General features: G+C 35.0%; 1 protein-coding gene across 1 annotated transcript in view; it reads left to right on the forward strand.

Annotated features, from left to right (window-relative positions):
• The first annotated feature begins 2,009 nt into the window (after nucleotides 1–2,009).
• LOC141488096 (estrogen receptor-like) overlaps nucleotides 2,010–25,197 on the forward strand; it is a 432,648-nt gene continuing 409,460 nt past the window's right edge. The window contains exon 1 of the mRNA XM_074187845.1: nucleotides 2,010–2,059. The gene's annotated coding sequence lies outside the window, so the exon portion shown is untranslated. The remainder of the gene's footprint in view (nucleotides 2,060–25,197) is intronic.

A 25,197-nucleotide genomic window follows, 5' to 3' on the forward strand; every position in this document is an offset into this window, starting at 1 on the left:
TTGATCCAGCAAAAATGTCCTCTTTTCTGTGCTACACAAAATGCTATTTCCCAACTCCATGACTTTTCATGGGCCACCCTCCAACTTTTGAAGGTCCCTTTGCTTTTTTGCCTCTGCCTCATCACTTCCTTGATAGACTCATCCCAATCTCTTCCTCTCTTGTCTTCCCTCTGAGATTATCTTCCATTCTTAAGTATGTACTGAGTGTTGTCTTCCCCATTAGATTTCTTAAGGGCAAATTCTGTGTTTTTGCCTTTCTTTCTAGGTCCAGAAGTTAACAGTGTCTGGTACATGACAAGTTCTTAATGAATACTTGACTGACTGGGTCCTATGTCAAATGTGAGCAGCCATATTTATAGAAAGAGGTAAACAGGCATAATTTTAAGCGAACCCACCCCAGAGTCAAGAAGTTTATTGACTGAGCAACTCTGAGAGAGTCATTTCACTCAATGACCAAGGCAATTTTTTAAGACCATAGCTGCAGATCGGTTGCTGATTTTCATGGATGGAAGTAATTTCCCATTCTCTTGAAATCATTGATTTAGAAACCAATTCTGCCCTTTCTAAAACCACTCAAGTTATCCTACAAGGTAAAAATATGATAGAACATTTCAAAGAATTTGACTTTATGCATATATTTATACATATAGTATATACATATATCATTAAAAATGTATCAAAGGAGGGGAAAGGTTTTTACTTTTAATTGTCTGAATGGCAATTTTAAATGCTCATATATAATCTTTTAATCAAAGAATGAGAAAGTGTTTTTGAACTAAAAATTCCCATCTTATTTTCTTCTCTTAAGTCTGTAGATACTTTATATGAAGAAAAGCTGATAACCAAAAAAACTGACTGGTCTGAGAATCACAAAGTTGAACATAGCTAGGTTCAGGGAAAATAACACTGGAAACTCAATATCTAAAAATAGCTAGTGCCTATTATTTGGAATATTAATAGTAACTAATTTTATATAGTTATTTAAGTTTTATAAGATACTTTACATGTTTATTATCTCATTTATTTCTCACAACGATCCTGAGGGTTAAATTTTTTATTATCTTAATTTTACAACTGAAGAAATTGAGGTTGCAAAAGGTTGAGTGACTTGTTCAGGCTGCTAGGAAGTATCTAAAACAGGATTTAAACTCAGGTCTTCCAGATAACAAGTCACAGACCATAGAAGGATTCAGAAAGAATTTTGTAGCTTGTTTTCCTTCCTCCCTCTCCCCCCGCAAAGAAAAATCTATTATTAATCTTAGAGAGATGTTGATCATGTGATGGATAATTTGTTGTAATTGTTCATTTGTGTCTGATGCTTTGTAACTCTGTGACCATAGCACACCAAAGCTGTCCATGGACTTTTCCTGGCAAAGATACTGGAGTGCTTTGCCATTTTCTTCTCCATTAGATTAAGACAAGAAACAGTTAAGTGACTTACGCAGGGTCACACAACTAGTAAGTTCCTGAGTCAGTATTTGAACTCACGTCTTCTTTCCAAGTCCCATGTTCTATCCACAGAATCAACTGTAAGAACAATCTTAAAAAAATGGATCCATCACTAATGACCTAGAAAGTCCTTCATTGAAAAGAAGGGGAGAGTAATCTACAGGAACAAGCCCTTTTCCATTACTAGTTTGATTATAAATGGATAAAGTCATCTTTTCTGAATTTATTCTTTTCTTAGGGTACTAGAATTTATGTTTCTACAGCTTTTGCATTAGCATTAATGACAAAAAGCTAGATTCACTTCTGGCTACAGAACATTCCTCCCCACTTCCCCCCATGTCACATCATTTTATGAAAAATACTTACCGAACAGCTTTTGGGAAATGTTCTGTGCTTTTTCTTAGCAAACAGTAGCTTCCTAAAGGCAGGCCACCAGTGATTAAACAAAGTACCTAAGATTCGTCCAGAAAAAATATTTGGTTAATTGATTTTATTGTGGTATTTCTAAGCTTGTGAGATAAATAAAACCGCAACTTATTTAATACACTCAGAATCTGATTTCTTCCATAGTTCATTAGGAATTACATTCTTTAGCTTTTCCTCCTAAATGGTAAGTTCTATTTTTTTCTAACCTATTTGTCTCTCAGTGAACATAAATCTATATTATAATTAATATGACCAAGTCTTTAGAGCATCACAAGAGGACAGATGATATATCAGAGAGGAATCAGTTTAGTTTTCAAAGTGATACTAACATTTGAAACACTGAACAGTGGTGGGTAAGAATAGTTGACTTTTTCAAAGTTTTGCTCTAGGATCCATAAATTTTGAGCCCCCAAATTTGGTTTCATTATCATCATATTTTCCTGAATGTCTTTTCAGACAATGACATGTTGGCAGCAAAATTTCTTGAATCATTAAGAGCAGAATTGGTGGGAAAAATGAACAAGGCCATTGCAAGCTTGCCTCAATTGTGCCAAATAGTTTTTCATACTTTGGACAGAATTGCATGAATTTATCACATTCTTCAAAGGAATGTTTTGTTCTGTTAGATTTCCCTGAACCTAAGTAGGTTTCCCCATGCTTCTCTTTTTTACAAAACTTTAATTTTTACTCTTATGATGGGAAAGTTTCCAGTAACTTAATTCTACCATGTATACTTAAAATTGTTTTGAAAAAAAATATATCCATCTATCCATCCATTCATCCATCTATCCATTAATCCATTTAAAAGAGAATTAAAGAGGAACTGTTCACCCTGTTCTAAGTTCAGAAGTCATTGTTTTCATTGGACACATGAATCATGACTTTAAAGAATCATTGTTCTTTTGAAAAGGCATCATTTACCAAGTCAAACAACTTTAAATACACCTGTTCCTTAAAAAAGAAATGTTCCACCTTGCTATTTCCCAGTAGAAATTTTGGACTTCTATATGCAAAGAGTAAGTGGTAATATTTAGATATGTTGGGTTCCAATTATATTTTGCAGATCTATACTCCCGCCATTGCAAACATCCTTAATTTTATCAATTATTTTTCTTGTAAAAATGAATCTGACATTTCACTGTTGGGTAAATTCATACACGTGACCTTTTTAAAACATTTCACACCATATTTGTTTTTAAATAATCAAACCAGTTGAGTGATATTTTCTACTTCACAGATTTACTTACTTTTTTATTTTTTGGTTAAGAAGTCTCATGTGGAAACTCCATCTACCGATATTGATTAGCAACTCTTCTGCATCTTAATCTTAGAGGGTCAGCTAGGAGGCACTGAAACATTAAATGACTTGCTCAGGATCACCCGACCAACATGTGTCAGAGGAAGGACTTAAACACTGGCTTACCTGATTCACATCAACTCTCTATGGAAGGTGCTATGCTGTATCTCCATTTATAGTATATTAATTCACAAATGATTCTTGTAACTGACACATGAATGTGAATCTATCAATTGGCATTTATTAAATATCTTAACATGTGTTTTACTTTAGTCAGCAGAGAAGGTGCTGACCTATCTTCATAAAGATAATTTTCCTTTTCCAGGGATTCTCTATACCAATAAAATCACAAATCCAATTCTTGTTTTTAATCCATATATGTCAATTACTGTAATAAGTATAGGAAACAAAGTCAGTTTATCTCTCTCTCTCTCTCTCTCTCTCTCTCTCTCTCTCTCTCTCTCTCTCTCTCTCATCCATCCATCCATCCACCCATCCATCTGTCCATCTGTCTGTTGTTCTATGCTTCCATCTATTCATCTCTCTCCATCTGTCTGTCTATCTAATTTGCCACATATATCAATCTAATTTGTCAGATCTGTCTATTTTTCAAATCGTGTCAATCTAATCTATCATATCTGTCTAATCTAACCTATATAAGCTATCTAATTCTCCACAAAGATCTGAGAAGAGTTATATGATTTACAGAACTCAGAATAAAAATCTTTTTATGGGATATGAACATGTAATCATTATAGAATGTCTCTTGGTGAAACAACTAGTTGTAGACTTTTCTGAGTCTTTTTAAGAATGTTGCCAAAATCTTCTTAGTGTCTGAATGTCATATAAAAGGCAGAGCTAGGTGGCACAGTGGATAGAGCACTGGCCTTGAAGTCCAGAGGACGGACATTCAAATCCATCCTCAGACACTTATCACGTTCTAGCTGTGTGACCCTGGCCAGGTCACTTATCCCTGCTTGCCTCGTATCCAGGGCCATCCTGATTCATATCTGGCCACCAACCAGATGGTTCCAGAGAAGAAAGTGAGACTGGTACCTTAGTACAACTCCCCCCTCTCTCAAATCCAATTCAAGTGCTTGTCATGGCATCACCTCTTTGATGTCCTGGTCTTCTTTGAGAAGCAAATATTATTATTATTATTATTACAATTCATATATATATATATATATATACTCTCTACCCAGGTAGACTTAAGTTCCTTCAGGTCAGAGATATCATATTTTATATTTTGTTGTATCTCCCACATCAACATACACAATGATTTATTCATAAATACTTGCTGATAATAATGCTAAAATTAGGTGAGGACAAATTAAATTTTTTGATGAAATAAAATTTTAGGTAAATTAGTGTTATTAATAATTATCATTATTAGTACTGATAGCAAGCATTTATATTGTGCTTTGAAGTTTGTAAAAGACTTTACATATTATTTCATTTGTTCCTCACAACCACCCTGTGAAGTAGGTTCTATTACTATTTCCATTTTACATTTGAGAAAACTGAGACTAAGGGAACTTAAATGACTTTCCTGGTCACATAAATAGTAAGTATCTCAAGCAAGAGTCAAATTTAAATCTTCCTGATTTCTAATACATTATCCACTTTTACCCATAACTGCCTGCAATTAATTTGGCTCCTTTGGGTTATTGTTATATTTTTAAACTCTTATAAATACTTAATCAGAATTAATAATAGTCAAGTATCAAAATATTTTTTAGTGAATATATTTTCATAAAAAGTTCTTGATAAGTAGGTTTTCACATGATCATTTGTTGCCATTTCTACTCACCACCTTATCTTTTTCTGAACATCTTTGCCTGCCAAATCTTTTTTTAAAGTAGAGAAAGCAGTTGTTGCAAACTTCCATTTGCCACATGCCACTAAAATGCCCTAATTACTGCCTATCCCTATTTCATATAAGATGACTTCTTTTTTCTCCCTCCTATTTTCATTCCATTCTCTCTGCACACCATTATTTTCCCCAGTCTCTACTTTCTGACAGTCAGAAAAGCCTACTTATTAATCTCCAGCTGGTTCCATTTTACATGCAAATCTTTCCCCATGTCTTGAAGCCACTTTTCTTGCTGAGTTTTTGGTCCTGTCTTCTTTCCTCCCCTTCCTTCTTCCATTCCACCTACCTTTGGGTCTATTCTTTTTTAGTGCTGCTCTCTGCGGTCATATCTCCACACCACTATTTCCTTGTCTTTTCACTTCCATTCTTGTACAGTCTGTAATATATCTTGAAACAAATCATGTTTTCCAGTTCTTTTTCTTTAATTGTTGTCCCTTAACCCTTCTCTTTAAGTTTTATATTTGCTTCTTTTTATCTAATATCTCAGGCCTCTCTTTAGCTTATTTCTTCTGTAGAATACCTTTAAAATAATATAAAGAAAACAATTAAAATGGATTCTACCCTGCTGTCCTTTTCTGTTGGCCCTGTTCTCTTTAGATATTGAATATACTTGAATATACTCAGTAGGCCTAGCTCATTATTGAAAATTAAAATATGAACAAAAACAGGAGTATTTGATTAATTAAACAAAGGTTTATTAAATACTTCTATGTACAAAGCACTATACTACATGTAGGAGATACAGAAGCTAAACAATCCCTGCCTTTAAGGAGTTAACATTCCACTGGGGTGGGGGGAAATTGTAAAACATATACACAGTTATATAAATATCAGAAAGGAAGCACTACCAGTTGTAGGCCAAGAAATTCTTGTAGGTTTTGACAAGAAGTCAGAGTTGAAAGGAAGAGTTAAATGATAGAAAGTGAGTGTTTTCCAGACCTGAAGATAGTAGTAGTGATCGGAAATATAGCAAGCGTGAAGACAAATAATAAGAACTAAGTCCAGTCAGATAGGTCGGTGCCAGATAGTAGAAGGGGGCTCTAAATACCTGAATGGGGGATTTATTTTCTATGTTAAAGAAAATAGGGAACCATGGATGATATTTGAGGATTGTTGAACCTACATCTGAGGAATATTAAGTTAGCAGCTGAGTCAATGTATGGATGGATGGATTGTAGAGGAGAGACAGTGGAAGTAGGAGACCAGTATATCAGTAGTCTTAGTGAAGATCTGAATCAGGGAAGTGGCATGTGATTGGAGAGGAGACAGATAAGGCATGTGGTTGATCAATAAATCAATGAAATTTGTCAACTGATTGTCTAGGGGAGAATGGTAAGGTAGAAAGAAGGTAAAGGGTGATTACAGTTTAAATTTTTAAGTGACTGGAAATATGACAGTTCTAGTAAGAGAAATATGGTAGATGATGGGCTTATGGAGAAAGATGATGGATTTTGCTTTGAATATATTTTGTTCATGATGCCAATGGGACATCCAAGTAAAATGCCAGTAGGCAGTTGATAATGTGGGTCTAGAGTTGAGGAATGAGATTAGGACTGGATATAAAGCTTTGAGAGTAATATAAATTGAGATGATACTTGAAACCATGGGATCTCATGGGGTCATTGGGGGAAAAGTATAGTTATAAAGACCACAAGAGGGCTCAGGAGAGAGTTTGGGGTTAAAACCAAGTAATAGGGTAGGAAATAGATAATTATCCAGTAAAGGAAACTGACAAGGAATGGTAAACCAGGTTGGAGAAAAAGTTGGAGAGAAGAGTTATAGAGAAGTCAAGAGAATAAATTATCGGAAGCAAGCAGGGTGAGAACTCAGGGAAAAAGCCATTGGGTTTATAACTCTTTAGACAAGTTTCTTTCTCAGTAGAGTGTTTGTGACTGAAAGGATAGAAAATTGAGTCAGAGTAGAGTTGACATTTCTAAGAATTTAACTAAAAAAGAAAGAAGAAACATAAGATATTGTAGGCTAGACCTGTCTGTCTTTGACAGGTGTGACAATGAAGCTACAATATACTCATAAACCATCTAACAGTTAAGAATCTCAAGGACTAGTTCAATACTTTTAAAGGAAAAATAACCTAGCTAATCCCACATGACAGATTTCTATTGTCACATAAAATAATCTCTTAAGGGAATGGCAGGATCAGATGAAAACTTTTTGAAGATAGCAGTGATTTGTCTATTTTTGCAACAGGGAAAGAGGGAGCAGATAGAAACTGAAGCTGAGAGAGGGAAAGGGAATGATTCCTCCTAGAGGAAATGAGAGGAGACAAAAATAAGGGATCAGGTAGAAGAGATGGTTTTGGAAAGAAGGGTCACTTATTCTTTATGTAATGGAACAATGGAGGAGACAATGAAGAATTTTAAAGGGAAGTTGTGAAGGGTGGAATAGGATAGACAGGTATTTAGTCACTATATTCTCAACAAAGTAAAAGGTGATATCCTTTGATTAGACGATCTTGGAGAAGGTTTGTAATAGTTGTTCCGGGGGAATGATGAAGAATCAAAAATATAAGTATAAAATGATTGCAAGTATTAGAGTCCATTTGAGATATGCTCTTAGATAACCTAAATTGGTTGTAGTCCCAGTAGAATGGTTGTGTGACCTTTTTTGTAGAAGGGTGAAGAAACCAGATGATAAGGAAAGCCAAAACTGGAGTTTGGCAAAGTGCAAGTGCTGACTGGGATTCACAAGTTGAGAATAATATGGAGTTGGAAGTGGTCAAGTAAGAAGAGGTTAAAGATATTAAGGAAAATGAGGCCAAACAAGAGATAATGGGAAAGAACAGGAAGAGGAAGAGGGAATGATAAGGACAAAGAATAGATTTAACAGCATGGAATCAAAAGAAAGAATGAAAAGATTGTGATTAAAGAGTTTCATTCAAGGTTTGAAATTATGGAAATAGCATAGTTTGGGTGAAGGTGAGATAGAAGATGCAACTTCCTCTGTGGAATGAAGAGGATGTAGGGTAAATTGAGATACCAGTGTCTGAGCATCAAGATACATCAACTTGTATTTTGAATGCCCTAAAGACTCCAGTGGGGAGTACAGAGAAACATTGATCCAGGTAATTAACTCCTTGAGAAAGGAGGGAGAATGATGTTAAAGCTATCACAAAGATCTAGTCTTGGTAGTATGGCTGCAAAAAATAAACCTGAAAACAGGAATTAGGTGAAAGTGGCAAAGGTAAAGGTCTAGAAATTGCAGTGACAATTGACCAAGAAATATTCCCACTTCTAGCTTTGTGTATTAGGACACGAAGAGAGAATTAGAGAAGAATCAGTGATGCAGTATTTTTTTTCAGAGGGATCCCAGTGTCCATGAGCATAAGAAGATGGAAAGAAAGCAAGAAAGGAAAAAAATCTAGGTTGAAGAGATGTTAGTTAAAGTTAGGGCATTATGGAAAGGAAGAGTAGAGAAAAATGGGAACAGGAGAGGTGGTGGTAAGGCTAAGGTGAATGGGGATGAGACATTGGTGAGAAGTAAAGAAAGGCCCTTTTTGTGTTTTGTTTTTGTCTCAGCAAGTGATTAAAGGAGGGGGAAGTTTGCTAACCATAGGATTAGTGAAGTACCAATTGGCTTGTGCTTTCACACTTCAGAGTCTCTGAAGACAGGATCTGAGTATATACTCTCAAACACAAAGGAAGAAAGGGTGATCAGTCTAAGAATCTGGTTCAGGAAATGCATGATCAAAAATGCCCATTTCCTAGTTAGGACTGGTGATTTATAGACACTGGTCCTAGATATGTCATTGGTATTTAGAGGTTTTGAATAACTGCTTGGGTATATTTCATACAATTTACACATTCTAATGCTAATTTATCAGACAGGTGTGTTTGCTTGGTTCCAGAAAAGGCCATTTAAAAAGCATTAGATCAGGAGGATCTAAACCTTCATTCTAGTTTATCTTTGAGAGGAACTCTGTCCCAAAATAGAAAACAGTATTTGCTCTTAAGTCATGAGTTCCTACAAAGTTATTGTTTGTTTTGTGTGTGTGTTTAACAAAGCAACTTCATTTCATGAACAGTGCCTTCTATTTTTTTGTGTTTCCATTGTGTATGTGTACAATATAGTTGATCCTGAAGACTGTGTCCTCCCAGAAACCTCAAAAGTGTTTGAAAGTGGAACTGTTGATTTTGTATTCAATTTTAACCTTGACTGAATTGAGCAATGTTTTAAAAATCCAGAAATGGAAGATTTCAACCATATTTTTGGAGAAATTTTTTTCAGTCTTTCTCTTTCCTCCCTTAACAGGGGCTAAATGCCTTTGTTGGCTACTGAACTGGTGTGAGCTCATTGAGACAGCTGTGGCTAGACCAGAACTATGCAAACAACCCTAGTGGAATTGCTTTTAGCATAAGTAATCAATAGTAAAGTAAATATAGGACTTAGACTAAATACAGGACTTGAACACACAGTTAAAAAAATTTTGTTGCCTTTTTTCCCAAAATACTTTCAGTCACTACTCAATATTATGACCCCCAAACCTGCCATCTTCTTTTGTAAAAAAATTAAAATACTTCAGCCAAACCAATCTACCCAACTACTTGGTTGGACTAGATAATCTTTAAGATCCTTTCCAGATCTAAATCCAACCAATGTGATACTACAGTCCCAAAATTCTAACCTGAATGCTATTTTATGATAAAATTGAACAAGGGTGATACCAGAGAATGTTTTTTGCCAATAGGAAATTTTTCTCCTCAACCATGATCACTCATCATAAGAGAGGATGGTTTCTTCTTCAAAGATTATCTCAGACAATCATTTAAAGAATATTTCTCATCTCATTTCTTTCCATGACTACAACAGATGGCCCAAATTTATATATGTGTAGCCCAAATCTCTTTCTTGAACTTCAGTTCCATATTAGAAATTGCCTACTGGACATATCCTGGATGTTCTATAGCCATTTTGAATTCAGTAGGTTCAAACAAATATCATTATTTTCCTACAATTTATCCTTCTTCAAAATTTTCCTATTTTTATTGAGGGTGTCAACTCCTTTGTCTGGCATTTAAGACTGCACAATGGCAGCTATGTAGTACAGTGGGTGGATAATGCTCAGGGCCTGAAGAAGAAAGACTTGAGTTCAAATTGGACTTCAGACACTTACTGGTGGCGTGACCTTGGACAAGTCATTTAACCTTTGTCTGCCTCAGTTTCCTGATCTGTAATATGGGAATAATAATAGTATCTGCATCTCAGGGTTGTTGTGAGAATCCAGTGAGATAATATTTATAAGGTTCATAATACATATACCATACAAATACTATTTTTGTAGCATTATGATTATTAATTCTAGTTTTTACCTTTTTAGTCTTATCATGCTATTATTTTTCATAAATTCATAAAACAAAGTTGATTTGACTGAGATATTTTTATTTTTTTACAAATGAAAATGGCAGGTGTTTGGACCATACTAGACTACTATGTTTTTGCTGAATTCGACATTGTATTTTCCACCTTTCTGAATTTGTACAGGGTATTTCTTTGCCTAGATTGTATCCTTTCCTCATCTCTGCCCCTTACACTCTTCAAGAATCAGCTCAAGTTTCATCTTCTCTATGAATTATTTCTTGATTTTCCTTTCTCATATCTCTCTAGCTTATTAATGTACTCTTACTCCTTAATTTGTCCTGTGCCATACTTATTTGTGTATTTATTGTATACCCCAGGAGAATGTAAATTCATCAAGAATAGATCCATTTTACTTTTGTCTTCATATTCTTAGATACTTGCATATAATATGGTACTAACATATGTTTCTTGAATTGCAAGTATAAAAACTTTCTCTGTACTGAATAGGGAATATGACTAATAGTAGTATTAAAGGGTTTACAATATTCAGTTATTTCTTTCAAATAATTTCAACTCATTTTCCAGGATGATTAAACCCATTCAAAGTTTCACCAAAAGTAAATTAGTGTGCTTGCTTTTCCACTGTCTCTTCAAAGTTGATTATTTTTGTTTTAGCAACAATTATTAAAGCCTAAATCTTTCATAGGATGGATTCAGTGTTTTTTTTTAGCATGTTTATTTTATTGGAAAATATTTATTTTTTCTTTTGTGATTTGAGGGTGATAGAGGACATACTACTGGGTAATCCACAGAATTTTTGGTTAAAATATATGACTTGACAGTATTAGGTAGAGATTCCCTCAATGTTTTTGACTCATTGATTGCCATCAGTTGATGTTTCTCTCTTTAAATTAATCAATTGACCAATCATTCTTGTTGTTTGTTTTCAGTCATATCTGACTCTTTGTGACCCACTTTAGGATTTGATATTGGAATGATTTGCCATTTCCTTCTCCAGCTTCTTTTACAGCTGAGAAAATTGATGCAAAGGGGATTAAATGACTTGCCCAGCATCACACAGCTTGTAAGTGTCTGAGTTCAGACTTGAATTCAGGAAAATGAGTCATCCTAACTTTAGGCCTGGCACTTTATCCACTATATCATCTAGCTGTGCATAATTATTCCACCTTTGCTTATTAAGTACCTACTGTGTGTCAGGGACATTGTTAGTTTTTAGATATACAAACACAAACTATAGACAGTCTTTCCCTTAAGGGAACTTACATTTTAGTTGTAATTTACTTTTCATTTATAGAGTTAGATAATATAACATGAATATAAAATATATCCACATATGCAAAAAGTCATTGTATATGTTGACATGTTGGAGAATCCTTTATTTATTTATTTTGTAAAACACTGAGTCTGCATGTATCTTTTCTTTGGCTGTGGCCATAATTCTTGCTGGTTTTGACTTTTCATTCCTGTGGCTACAAGGAAACTGCTCGTAGTGAACTTGGCCAGATTTCGATGTTGTATACTAGTGATAAGGATAGTCTGTTTGCCCCAATGGGACTTTGTCCCATTCCCTGAAATATGAATTGCTATATTTTATGTTGCTTGGTTCATATTGTACTCATACTTTATATTGTTTTTTCTAAATTAATACTTGAACTGTCTTGTCAGATATTTATCTTGGTCATGTTCAAGCTATATCCTAGAGATATGTAAGCTCCTCAAGAGTAGAGACCTTCTGACTCACTTTTGTATGTGTCCACACAGTTCAATACAGTGGCTAGTACATTGTAAGACCTTAATTGTTGATTGTTTATTTTTCTTGTCTGCCACTCCCTCCACAGATCCAGATTATAATCCCTCTATGACTTTGTAGTAAATTTTGTAAGTTGCTGTGGTTGAAAAAAATCATTACTTGGTGGCAAAAATGGTTTTATACTTAGCTAGGTTGGTTCTCAGATAGCAGATTTAGTCAGATGTTACTTGAAACCCCTTCATCTTGGTAAAGTCAGCCAGAGTTCCCATTCCACTTCAAGAATCAGGTTTAAGAGAAGGAACATTAGTGCTGTCTTCACGTATTTAAAGAAAGGAAGAAAAATCAGATCTGATTTTCTTTACTCCGTAAGGCAGAGTGTGGAATAAATGGCTGAGTGTCAGAGGAATTTTGAGTCTCAGGAGGGAAAACTTCCTCACATCCCAAAGAAGAATGTGTTATATGAGAGGATAATGGGCTTTCCTTCATTGAAGGTCTTGAAAGAAAACCCTACATGACCTTTTGCTGTCAATGTTAATCAAGTCCATATTGGATTAGACTGATTCTTTTACTTCCTCCATCAAGGAACTTGTTTCCATGCTTAAGAGCTTTTGTTTATGTTAAATATTTATCAATGTTTACCCTGCTAAAATAACTTAGTATTCTTATGAAAATAGTTTTGACTGTGCAGGTTCTGGAAAGGGTTTCAGGGATGCCTGGATGCCCCTGGGTTCCCACTAATATTTTGAATATTGCTTGATTAGATGTTCTCAGACTTTGAATTCTGAACTTCTGTGAGAACTGAAGCAAATCAATACTATTGTTTCTGGAGAGGGTGCTTTAATTGACTCCCCTATGACTCCATTCATTATTCCAGTGACCTCCCAGAGCAAAATGCCCTTCCCTGGCTACTGCTCCACCTCCATATATGACTGTTAGAATGCAAAATTCTTTAGGGTAGGGCCAATCTTGCTATGCTTTTAAATGCCTACCAACTAACACAGATTTTGATATGGAGTAAGGTTTTCATAAATATTTGTCATTCATTCCTCACCATCAGAAATCACAGTAGGACTTAGATGGAGTAATATGATACATTAATATTAATTGATGATCTTTGAAAATTTAACAAATCCTAAACCAATAGGTGAAAGTCACTATGGCACAGTAGATATGCCTCTGATATATTGGTTGTCTGACCACGGACAAGTCAAAAAAGCTCTTGGTGTCTCAGGTAATTCTTTAAGACTAAATTGCAGAGCAGATGCTGATTGGCACTGCTAGAGGGATTTTTTAGTTGGGAGTTCCACTATATCAATGAAATCATATATCTGGTTTCCCCTTTCACAAACACTATTCACACAAATTCCATTTTTTGACATGGAATAATGTATTTTCTTAATAAATAATAAATATTCATAATAATTTGTGCATATAAGAATGGAATAAACTATTATTTAGTGACTTTATGTCTAAGATTCTTCATATTCTTTCTCTTCCTCTCCTTTTTTTCATTAGGGTACAACCCAATATCTGGATCACTAACTTCATATTTTTTATTTTTAAAAAATATTTTATTTATTTTTCCAACTACAGGCAATGGTAATTTTTAACAATCATTTTTTTTTGCAACGTTTTGAGTTTTACATTTTCTCCCCTCCCCCTGTTAAAGAGCAATCTGATATAAGCTCTACACATATAACCATGCTAAACATAGATACATATTATTTATGTTGAAAGAAGAATCAAATCCAAATAGAAGAAAAAAATGAGAAAAAGACAAAATTAATACATAAAAATTTTTAAAAATAGAAAATGGTAAACTTTCAACTTTATAAATATTACTTTGAAAAATCAAATTGTGATTTCATCAACATAGAGAATGCCTGGTAATCTTTCTTTCCAATTCATGGTGTTAGAATTGCTTAGGGAATTAAAGTGGCAAAATTGTTATAAATAATTTCTCAGATAAAGATTTCATTTCTTTCCCTACAGCAATTTGGAACTATTCCCAAAGGGCTATAAAACCATGCCTACCCTTTGGTTTAGCAGTGCCATTGCTAGGATTGCATTCCAGAAGAGATGAAATATGAAACAAAAAAAATCTATATGGGTAGGGATATTTAAACATCTCTTTTCTGGTGGCAGGGAGCTGAAGATTGAGGGAATGCCCAGTGGTTGGGGACTGAACAAATTGTGGTATGTGATTGAGATGAAATGCTGTTCTGTTATGAGAAATGATGAACAGGATGCTCTCAGTAAAAAACATACTTGGGCAGATGCAAGGAAATATACCTTGTACAAAGTAATAGTAATATTGCAGGATGAGATGAACTGGGAACTTACCTTTTCTCAGCAATGCTGTCACCCAAGAGAATTCTGAAATACTCATGATAAAGAACACTATCCATCCCAAAGACAGAGCTGATGGTATCTGAATACAGAATGAAGTGTTTTTTTTTCTCAGTTTATTTTTCTTGAGGTTTTTCTTTTTTGGTGGGGGGGCATTATGTTTACTTTTACAACATGACTATTGTAGTAATGGTTTCATGGCTACATATTTTTAACCTATACCAAATATCTTGCTTTCTCAATGAAGGGGAATGAGTTGGGAGGAAGAGAGAGTATTTGGAACTCATGTTGAATTTGGAGCCAAATGATGAAACTTGTTCTTGTAGTTGTGGGAAAATAATTTAAAAATTTTAAATTTCATTTCTCAAATATAGAAAGAACTTTGTCAAATCTATAAGATTATGAGTTTTTATTCCCCAATTGATAGTCAAAGGATGCTAAGATGCAGTTTTCCAATGAAGAAATCAAAACAGTCTATAGTCATGTGAAAAAAATGCTCTAAATCATTAATTAGAGAAATGTAAATTAAAACAACCTTGAGACAACATCTATCACCTATCACATTGGCTAAAGCGATTGAAGGAGACAGCAGTAAATGTTGAAAAGCATGATGAAAAATTGGGACACTAATTCGTTGTTTGTAGAATTGTGACCAAATCTGTCCATTTTGGAGAGCAATCTGGAATTATTTCCAAAGAGTTATTAAACTACTTATCCTATTTGACTCAGCAATATCACTATTAGGTCTATTTCCAAGCATGATTAGGGAAAAAGGATGTTATATGTTCTAAAATGCATATATCAGCTCTCTTTCTTGTGTCAAAGAACTGGAAATTTCAGGGATGCCCATCATTTGGAAATGTCTAAGCAAGTTGTGGTATATAATTGTGAAGGAACACAATTGTGCTATAAAAAATGACGAACTCAATGGAAAAACTTGAATGAAATAACAAAAAGCAAAGGAGTAGAACCAAGAAAACATCATATATATATTAGCCCCATATTATTTTAAGAATGACTTTGAGTGAATAAGTCATTTTAACTATTATAAATACCTAACTTAACTATAAAGGACATGTGAAGAAAGACATTACCTACACTATCTACAGAAAGAACTGATAAAGGATATATAGAATTATATACACACATGCACATATGCATACATATATACATATGTATATATATTTATTTGTGTCTAATGACAATGATCTCTGAAGGGAGGAGGGAAGGAAAAAGGGGAAACAAGAAGGAATTTTTCATGATAACTTTGTTGTGTATTATTGTACATGATGAATTTATGATTTCATATGCAATCATATTTTTATTGTACTAGGTTATAGAAATGTTTGTTTTGTTCCATAAATCTTTTAAAAAGGTCAAGGATTAGCCATATAGTATATGGTAGAGACAAATCTTCAACCACAATCTTCCTAACTCCAGGCCAACTCTCCATTAATGCCACCCTGCTTCTCAAATTCTGCTATAATGATCAAACTGTAGCATTGTATTTGAAGTATTTTCAATCTTAATTGGGGTACACTGAATAAAGATAGTACATCTTTGTGACTACTTCAGACCTAGCATAGTACATTTCTTCTAAACATCACTCAGTAAATCACGGTTGCATAGAATGCAACTCTAACACCTTCATTTTACAGTTGAGGAAACTGAGGCACAAAAAGTGACATGATTTGCCCAAGGTTCCGTAAATATGAAAGATTTTGAATTAAATTGAATTGCCAAAGAAATGGGTATACAGCTTTCTATCTATCTATCATCTATCTATCTATCTATCATCTATCTATCTATCTATCTATCTATCTATCTATCTATCTATCTATCTATCATATCCATATATAGTCTACAGACCTTGTTCTCCATAATTCGTGCTTCTGAACCCTGAAAATCCTGGATTGTTGAGGAGGAAGGGTGGGAGGTTTTTGAAAGCAATACCTTGCTTTCACTGACTTCTTTATCAAGCATTACATAATGCACGGCAGTTGGCCTCTGAAAGACCAGGACCTAACCACAGGAAGTTTTCAATTATAAAACACAGCAAGACGTTGCATGGAGCTGGGAGAGAGGAAGCTGGGAAGCTACCACTTCTCTAGCTCTCTTCATCTTCTCCCCATCTCAAAGGAATCTGAGTTCTTTATTAAGATTTTTAAACTAAGATAACATGGACTGATTTCAGGGGATCTATGAGTTTGGATAGAAAAAATAGAATCTTGATTTTTCACTAACTTCTAAATGAAATTTCACATTTCTTTCAATCATATATTAAAAATATTATTCCAAGAATATTACTATAAGTATGAACAATTATTCCTTATCCAGTGGCATATTTCCTTTTCTAATTGAGGCATTGCAGCAGTAGAGTGGAAAGAAAATCAAATTTGGAGTCAAAGGACTTGGTTTCAAATCTCAATTCTATTACTTACCGCCTGCATATCATTGATATATTATTTAACCCCTTTGGACCTCAGTTGACTTGTCTGTTAAATCAAATATTTGGAGTTTAAGAAGTTCAAAGTCTAGGTTCCTGTGTAGACTTGTTCATATTTCATAAAAGGATAACTAGCGATAGCATTTTTTTTTTAGTAAGACAATGGGGCCAAGTGATTTGCCCAAGGTCATACAGCTAGGTAATTAAGTGTCTGAGGTCAGATTTGAACTCCTGATGCCAGAACTGGTGCTCTATCCACTGCACCACCTAGCTGCTCCTCATGACAATTTTTAAAGCAAAGCTAATACACCTTTATGAATCCTTACTGTATTTTTAAAAATTAGACCCTGGACTTTCAGAATTCTAATATCTGGCACTGCTCCTGCTATATTTCCTTCCTACCACCTTTACTTTCTATATGTTATTTTTAAAAAGATCATACCTAATTGTAAAAAAAAATTATGAACAAGAATGGAACCTATCCATTGGGACACTAAGAGGTATGACTCTTAAGTCATAAGAAAGGGGAAGAGCAGGGGCAGCCGCAAGTGCCACATAAATAGAAGAGTTTTAGCTTCTGTCTGCTGTTAGCAATCTCAGTTTCCTGGAGAATAGAAGAGTAAAGTGAAGTGAAGGGTGAAGTCTGACAGATACTCTACTCTCTTTCCCCTGAAATAAGTTTTAGATCTAAGAGACAAATGTGCTAGCTTGAGAAGATTCAGACACTGGTGTGTCACTGGTTCAGACAAGAGCTTAACTGTCATTTTTGTGACCCTTTACAACAGATTCTTAATCTGTGATCCATGGACTGATTGTCAGAATGGTCTGTGATGTAGAATGGTGAAAAAAAATCTTTATTTTCACTAACCTTTCAGTAAAATTTCACATTTCCTTCAATTATGAATGAAACTCCCCTCCCCCCTTTTTTCTAAAAAGTAGTCTAATGGTTTCATCATTTTGCCAAACGGGTCCAAGATAAAAAAAAAAAGTTAAGCAGCCTTACTTAAAATTCATACCTCTAAGTATCTCAGTCTCCAACCCTGTTTCTAAATTTCTGCTTCCAATAAATTATGATCTTTAAAAAAAATCACATATTTTCATAGAAATGCATTTTGAAAGTTTTTCTGGATGTTACTTTTCAAATTTTTCAACTGATGATAATTTTCTTCAGATATTGAGTGAGGTACTTATGATTAGAAAATGGGAATCAACAGAAAAGAACTATTTACCTGTTTTCACAAGGCCTAACTCATTCTGATTCTAAAATTTTTCAATGCAATTGTTCTGAAAACAAACAATTTGAAAATATCTTTTATTTTAAAATTTACATTTCCCTGGGATGGAATAAGAGTTAGAGGTATTAGAGACATAAATTTCTAGGATTAAATCCTGTAAACTGAAAAGTTTCATTTAAAGAAATGTTGACTTAATAATAAAACTACATAAATCCAACAAACATTTATTAAGTGCCTTCTGTGTATATAATGGGTTTTAATTTCTTTGGTGCCAGTCGTGGGAACTTGAACAAAACAGTGAACCTTTTTCTTTGTCAATGGCCATAGTCTTTGAACTGGGCCCCTCAGTGGAGAAAAAGGGCAGGGCCTGGGGGCTGGGGAGGGAGGTAAAATAGAACATCAAAAATGCAAAAAAACAAAAACAAAAACCCAAAACCTAAATGAGAACATTCTTCCTCACAACTCTAGTCTCCATGTTAATTAACTTTATAGCCTCAGATAGTCAAGGTGGGTAGCACTCTACTGGATGATTGCCATACTGGTAAACAGAAAAATATAAGACATAAGCCCTAGCAATACCTAGATGTCCTAGTCATGGAGAACATATGTAGAAGAAATGGAACCCTGGGATTCCATAAATCAATATGACCTAGTTAGCACACTACATTAAAGACTACTTCCAAACCTACCCCTACTGCACCTGATCATCATTGCAAAATGATGTTGACCAGTTTTGTAATACCAGCAACCTTTAGATGCTGACACTGGCCTGGTTGATGATTGACAACTGCCACCCTTTTCCCTTTCTCCAGAGTCAGCATTCTCAGGTGTTATCCATCTTCTAGAACAGGTACATAAATAACGAGGTCCATTAACTTAAAAACAATTTTTTTTAATGATTATTTCAATGGGGCAGCTAGGTGGCATAGTGGATAAAGCACCGGCCTTGGAGTCAGGAGCACTTGGGTTCAAATCAATCCAGTCTCAGACACTTAATAATTACCTAGCTGTGTGGCCTTGGGCAAGCCACTTAACCCCATTTGCCTTGCAAAAACCCTAAAAAAATGATTATTTCAATGTAATTGATTTTCTTTGTAATTCCTTGTCTTTTATTTTATGTATTTTGAGAAGTAGTTCTTAGTCTTTACTAGACTGCCAAGAGAGGTCCATGACACAAAAAAGAATTAAGAACCATTGCTGCCAGCATTTGCAACCTGTCATTCAGTTACTTAACTGACTTCATTCACTCACTTGAGCTGCTTCACACCCTTTTTGTTTTCATTTTCCCCAACTTTTCAGAGGCACTTAATGCAGGGGAAACACCCTCTTCCATCTTGATACTCTTTACTGCCTTGTCTATCATTTCACTAAACAGTCATAGTTCTCCCCTACCTTCTTAAGCACAACTTCTCATCCTGTTTTGTTGTCATCCTTCTAATCTTTCTGTCTCTGTCTCTCTCTGTCTTTGTCTGTCTGTCTGTCTGTCTGTCTGTCTCTCTCTCTCTCTCTCTCTGTCTCTCTCTCTCCATTCCTCTCCCTAGTCCATCTCATCAAATCATTTATCATATCTACTCAGATCATTCTCAGGTTCATTTTTCCACCCCAGCATCACTTTTGAACTTTAGCAATATACTTCCAACATGTCAGATACTTCTACCTAGGTGTCCCATTAGCACTTCAAGTCCAATATCCCCTAATTTGAGCTCATTATAGTCTTCTCATCCTTGCCCTTGCCTCTAATTTATCTATTTCTGCTAATAGTACTTTCATCTTGCAATTCATCCCAGCTTTTTTCCTTGGAGTAATTTAATTTTTTTCTCAATTGCTCAACCTGTTACATACCTGCTCCCTCCTCTCACTTTCCTATTGAACTACTCTTGTTCAGAATCTCATTCTATCTTCCTGCTTCTATTCTATATCCTCTTTAATCATCTATCATAACACTGAGTTTTCTTCCTTATACAATGTTCTGATCTTGCCAATTTACTACTCAATAAACCTTCAGTGACATCCCCAAGCTGAGAATAAAGCATAAACTTAATTCTAATCTTGTCTTAGATATTTGCTGTCTGTTGGCCAGGACAAATCACTTAACATTTCTCAGTCTATTTTCTCATTTATATTTTGGGTTAATTATAATAATCATAGCAATAGCCTCACAGAACTGAGAATCAAATATATACTCCTTTACGAACCTTAGCATACTAGCATCAGTATTGTTTATATTATTATAATTATTATTACATTAAGCTATTAAACCCTAAACTGCACTAAGACTTTTGAGACACCCTGTATATATGTGTTTATATTTAAACTCCTGAATCCTAGAATTTAAGGTCTTCCATACCATGATTTGAACCTATCCTCCCTGATTTGATTCATGCTATGAAAGGGATAGAAAGGAATAGAAAAGGAATTTCATACACTATATGGTGCAGAAAACTGGACCACCACCACCAACAAATGTTTATATAGTACTTTAAGGTTCGCAAATGATTTCCATCTATTATCTCATACAATCATTTAACTACTTTCCAACCTCTATTCTTGTCTTACTCTCTGCAGACTCTTTATCTTTGCTAACGTGGTCTCCCATGCCTATGATGAACCCTCCCTACCACATTGTGCATCCCCTCTCCCCAAGGTTGATATTAATTTGTTTTTTTAAAGATCAATATAGGTGTTAACTATTCTAACAAACATTTCTTGACCTCCTGCCTTCTTTGTAAAATGAAAGGGATCATTCTCTTTTTAAATTTCCCATAGAACTTTCCTGGATTTCTCCCTTTTTGACTTGTCTCCCTTGCCTGTGCAACATATTTGTGTCTTTCCCATTGTTGGATGATAAATACCTTTTAAAAGCAAGTTTTGTAACTATCTTAGAGTCTCTAGCATCTGGGATGATGTCTTGTACAGAATTAGTGCTTAATCAATCAATCAGTCAACATCTATGGATCCTTGATCATTGTGCCAGGTCCTTGAATACAAAGAAGGGTAAAAGACAGTCGGCCCTCATAGAACTTTCAGTCTTCCGGGGAGGAAGGTGAAACAATATAAAAACTACTATGTATAAATTTTTGTCATTGTGGTTACAAATGAAAGGGTTTCCAAGGTCATCTAATATAATCCAATCATTTTACATTTGCAGAAACTGGTGCCCGTCTAAGTTCCAACTTGTTCAAGGTCATGCAGGTAGAAATGAGCAGAACTTGGATTTGAAACCATATTCTCTGACTGTAAAACCTGTATTCTTTTCACTTGACTCCCTAGCCTTTGTTGTACTCCTTTATAGGATTATTTTGAGGATGAAACAAGAGATTATGTGAAAATACTTTGGAAAAAAAAGATAAAATGCTGTGTAAATATATGTGATTATTGTTGCTATTTTAAATGTCTAATAATAGCTAACATTATAAAATTTTCCAATATCATCTTTTTAATCCTCAAACTTTGAAAGGTAGTTGTTATGATTTTATCCATTTAACAGATGAGGAAACTGAGACAGACAAATTCACATAGCTACCAAGGATCTGAGTCAGTTTGAACTTGGGTCTTCCTGACCCCAGTGCCATATATCACTCTGAGGGAGGGAGGGAGAGAGAGAGAGAGAGAGAGAGAGAGAGAGAGAGAGAGAGAGAGAGAGAGAGAGAGTTACCAAACAGAAAGAAAGAGACAGAGAGGCAGAGAGCCACAAGCCTCAGAAACCATCAAAAATTTGAGGTACAGGATAAGAAAACATCACCATCTGAGATCAAACATAACAGCATAAAGTAGATGATAAGGAACATCTAAAGAGGGAGGCCAATTTAAGTTAAAATTTTTAAATGATTGAATGACAAAAATCACACAATCACAAAATTTTAGATACCCACATCCTGCTGAATGAAATATCCCACATCCATTCAACCACCTCCCTTTGTTCATATTATTTTGCTCACCAAACAATCTTTTGAGGTCACATTTAATTTCTTAGGTGTCCTGCTACTGTGAAATGACTAGACAGTTCAGAGGAGGGAATACAGAATTTGGGGTCAGGAAGACCTGCATTCAAATTTGACTTGATACCCTATAGTTGTATGACCTTGGGCTAGTCACTTAATGTGTATTTACCTCAATTACTACTTGTAATATGGAGATAATAGTAGTGCCTACATTGCAGAGTTGCAAGGATCAAATGAGATATTGATATCTATAAAAAGTACTTATCAGCCTGGTGTTTTGTACATAATAAGCATTATTTATTATCCTCTCTTTCTTCCTTCTTGATATTACAGTCTTCAATCTTTTGTGACCTTTAATAATATGAAGTAATATATTCCAATTGCTCCTGAGTAAACTGATAAATAATTCTTGAAATTCATTAATTCATTCAACAAATTCTTGTTAAATACCTATCATCTTAGCTGTACTTTGCTAGCCATTGAGAGAGACAGACAGAGAGAGAGAGAGAGAGAGAGAGAGAGAGAGAGAGAGAGAGAGAGAGAAAATAAAATATGTCTCTTTCCCTCAAGGAGATAACAATTTAATAGAGGTGTTAGGATATGTAGCCAGATAAAGAGGATAGAAATCAAAATATGATTAATTACATAAATACAAAATACTTTAAAATCCAATGAAGATGTTAGCATTTCCAGGTAGAGGGAGACTAAAGATGGTTTTTTAGAGGTGGTGATAGTTGAGCTGGATCTTGTGGACTGGGGAGAATATAAACAAGAAGAGCTGAGACTTGGCAGAGATAGCCATGGCAGGGAGAGGAGTCCAGGGGTGTCGAGAGAACGTTTGGGGGACAGGGAGTCATTTGGTTTGGGTGGATTGCACCCTGGATCTGTGAGAACCCTTGTTGTTGTTTAGTCACTTCGGTCATGTTCGACTCTTTGTGATCCCCATTTGGGGTTTTCTTGGGGAAAAAAAGATACTGTCATTTCCTTCTCCAATAGATTAAGGCTAGCAGATCAAGTGACTTGCTCAGGGTCACATAGATAGTAAGTGTTTTGAGGTTGAATGTGAATTTAGATTCTCAAGACTAGGTTTGGCACTCTATTCACTTCACCCCCTAGCTGCCCCTTTATGTTTGTTTTTTTTTTTTTTTTGGTTTGTTTTTTGCCCTTTGACTTTGAAGAAGACCATGCCATCAGGGAGGTGATATCATGGCAAGTAAGAATTGGATTTGAGTGAGAGGGGTCTGTGCTAAGTTACCAGTCTCATTTTGTGCTACAGCACCATTTGGGACCAGTGGCCAGAGAGGAATTATGACAACAGAAGATGGCCCTGGATCCGAGGCAATCAGAGTTAAATTACTTGCACAAGGCCATACAGCTAGTAAGTATCAAGTGTCTGAGACTGGATTTGAACTCAAGTCCTTCTGACTCCAGGGCCTATGCTCTATCCACTGCACCACCCAGTTGGCCCTACCAAGGTACAAATAACTCAGGAGGTCCTACCTGGAATCTGGGCTTTTTAATTATCTAAAATATGATCATGGCTATTGTTATTATTCCTAGGTATTCTGAGCAAATTAGAAGGGGAAAAACAAGGAAAGGCAAGATGGATCCAGCTTGAATTGGCCCATGAAATTGTCTAGTTTTCAGTGCAAGAAGTCACATTTTAGAAATCTGCAATTGTTGCAAATCAGGGCTTGAGTTGCTGTTTTGTTAATTGTTTAGACTTGTATAAGTAATGGGAAAACATTGTAGTTCAGATTAAAATGTAAAGTGTGTCATATGTACATTTATTTGAGGAAGAGAGCCAATCAGTTGTTAAACATTCAGTTGCATACCCAGGAACATAATTCCTGACTTCAAAGAGTTTAGAATCTACAGTTCCACTAATTTTTGAAAAAGCTTTGGAAAAAGTCACAGAAATCTGGAGTCCTCCAACCTCTTAACATGTTTTCTAATCTGTTTCCTTTCCTTACTTCCTCTAATCCCAGAAACACTCAAACTGTTGTAAAAAAGGGTTTAAATTAGACCATAGTTCTCATTTTTATGAATTTATAGTTTACAAAATACCCTGTGAGATGGGTAGTAAAAGCACGGTCACCCTCATTTTCCAGATGAGAACAATCAGACTTGGAGAAATTGAGACCTATTCAAGGTCATAGTGGAAGATTCAAATCTTGGACTCAGGTCTCCTGATGAGAGCCTAGGGCCACCTATCTTCAATGACTACAAAAATACAAATAACAAATAGCGAATTACAATGAAAACAAAACAGAATAAATTTGACTTTTGTTTTTAATAATACTACTGATTATTGGATATATTCACAGATAATTCTTTTATTCAAAGATTATTAAGTTCTTGGCAGTGATAAATATTAGTTTTACTGAGTTTCTGGTCAAGAAATAGAAGCACAAAGTATCAATAGCTTCATTATTCTTGTTTCACTCTTGTGTGGGCTATTTGCCACATTTTCTTTATATAATTCAGACTTGAAAAAGTAAATAGAATGAACATCACATCTCATTTTCTCCAAAACCTCATATCTTTATTCTCTATAGGATTAAGTCAAAACTCCTTAGCTTGGCATTCAAGGCTCTGCATGACCTGGTATCTCCCAATCTTTTTTTTTTTTTTAGATTTTTTTTTTTGCAAGGCAAATGGGGTTAAGTGACTTGCCCAAGACCACACAGCTAGGTAATTATTAAGTGTCTGAGACCAGATTTGAACCCAGGTACTCCTGACTCCAAGGCCGGTGCTTTATCCACTACGCCACCTAGCCGCCCCTTCTCCCTATCTTTTCTATTTCACTTCACTCTACTTCAGATGTTCCATGCTCCAGTGAAATTTAACTGCTTATTCTCCTGTACATGCTTGGTGTTTCTTCACCTCTATTCCTTTGTTCATGTTATATATTTACTCTTTGAATTTTCTTTCCACCTTTTTCATTTGTTTAAATCCTCACTATGCTTTTGTAGAATAGTTCAAATAACTTCTCTTCCAAGAAGTCTTTCTCTATTGTCCCAGTTAAAAAATTTCCTTCTCTTATTTTTTGCAGTCAATTCTTTATCACCATTGTTGCCTGACTGTTGAA

This window comes from Macrotis lagotis, chromosome 5 (assembly GCF_037893015.1).
Source record: "Macrotis lagotis isolate mMagLag1 chromosome 5, bilby.v1.9.chrom.fasta, whole genome shotgun sequence".
NCBI classification, from domain to species: domain Eukaryota; kingdom Metazoa; phylum Chordata; class Mammalia; order Peramelemorphia; family Peramelidae; genus Macrotis; species Macrotis lagotis.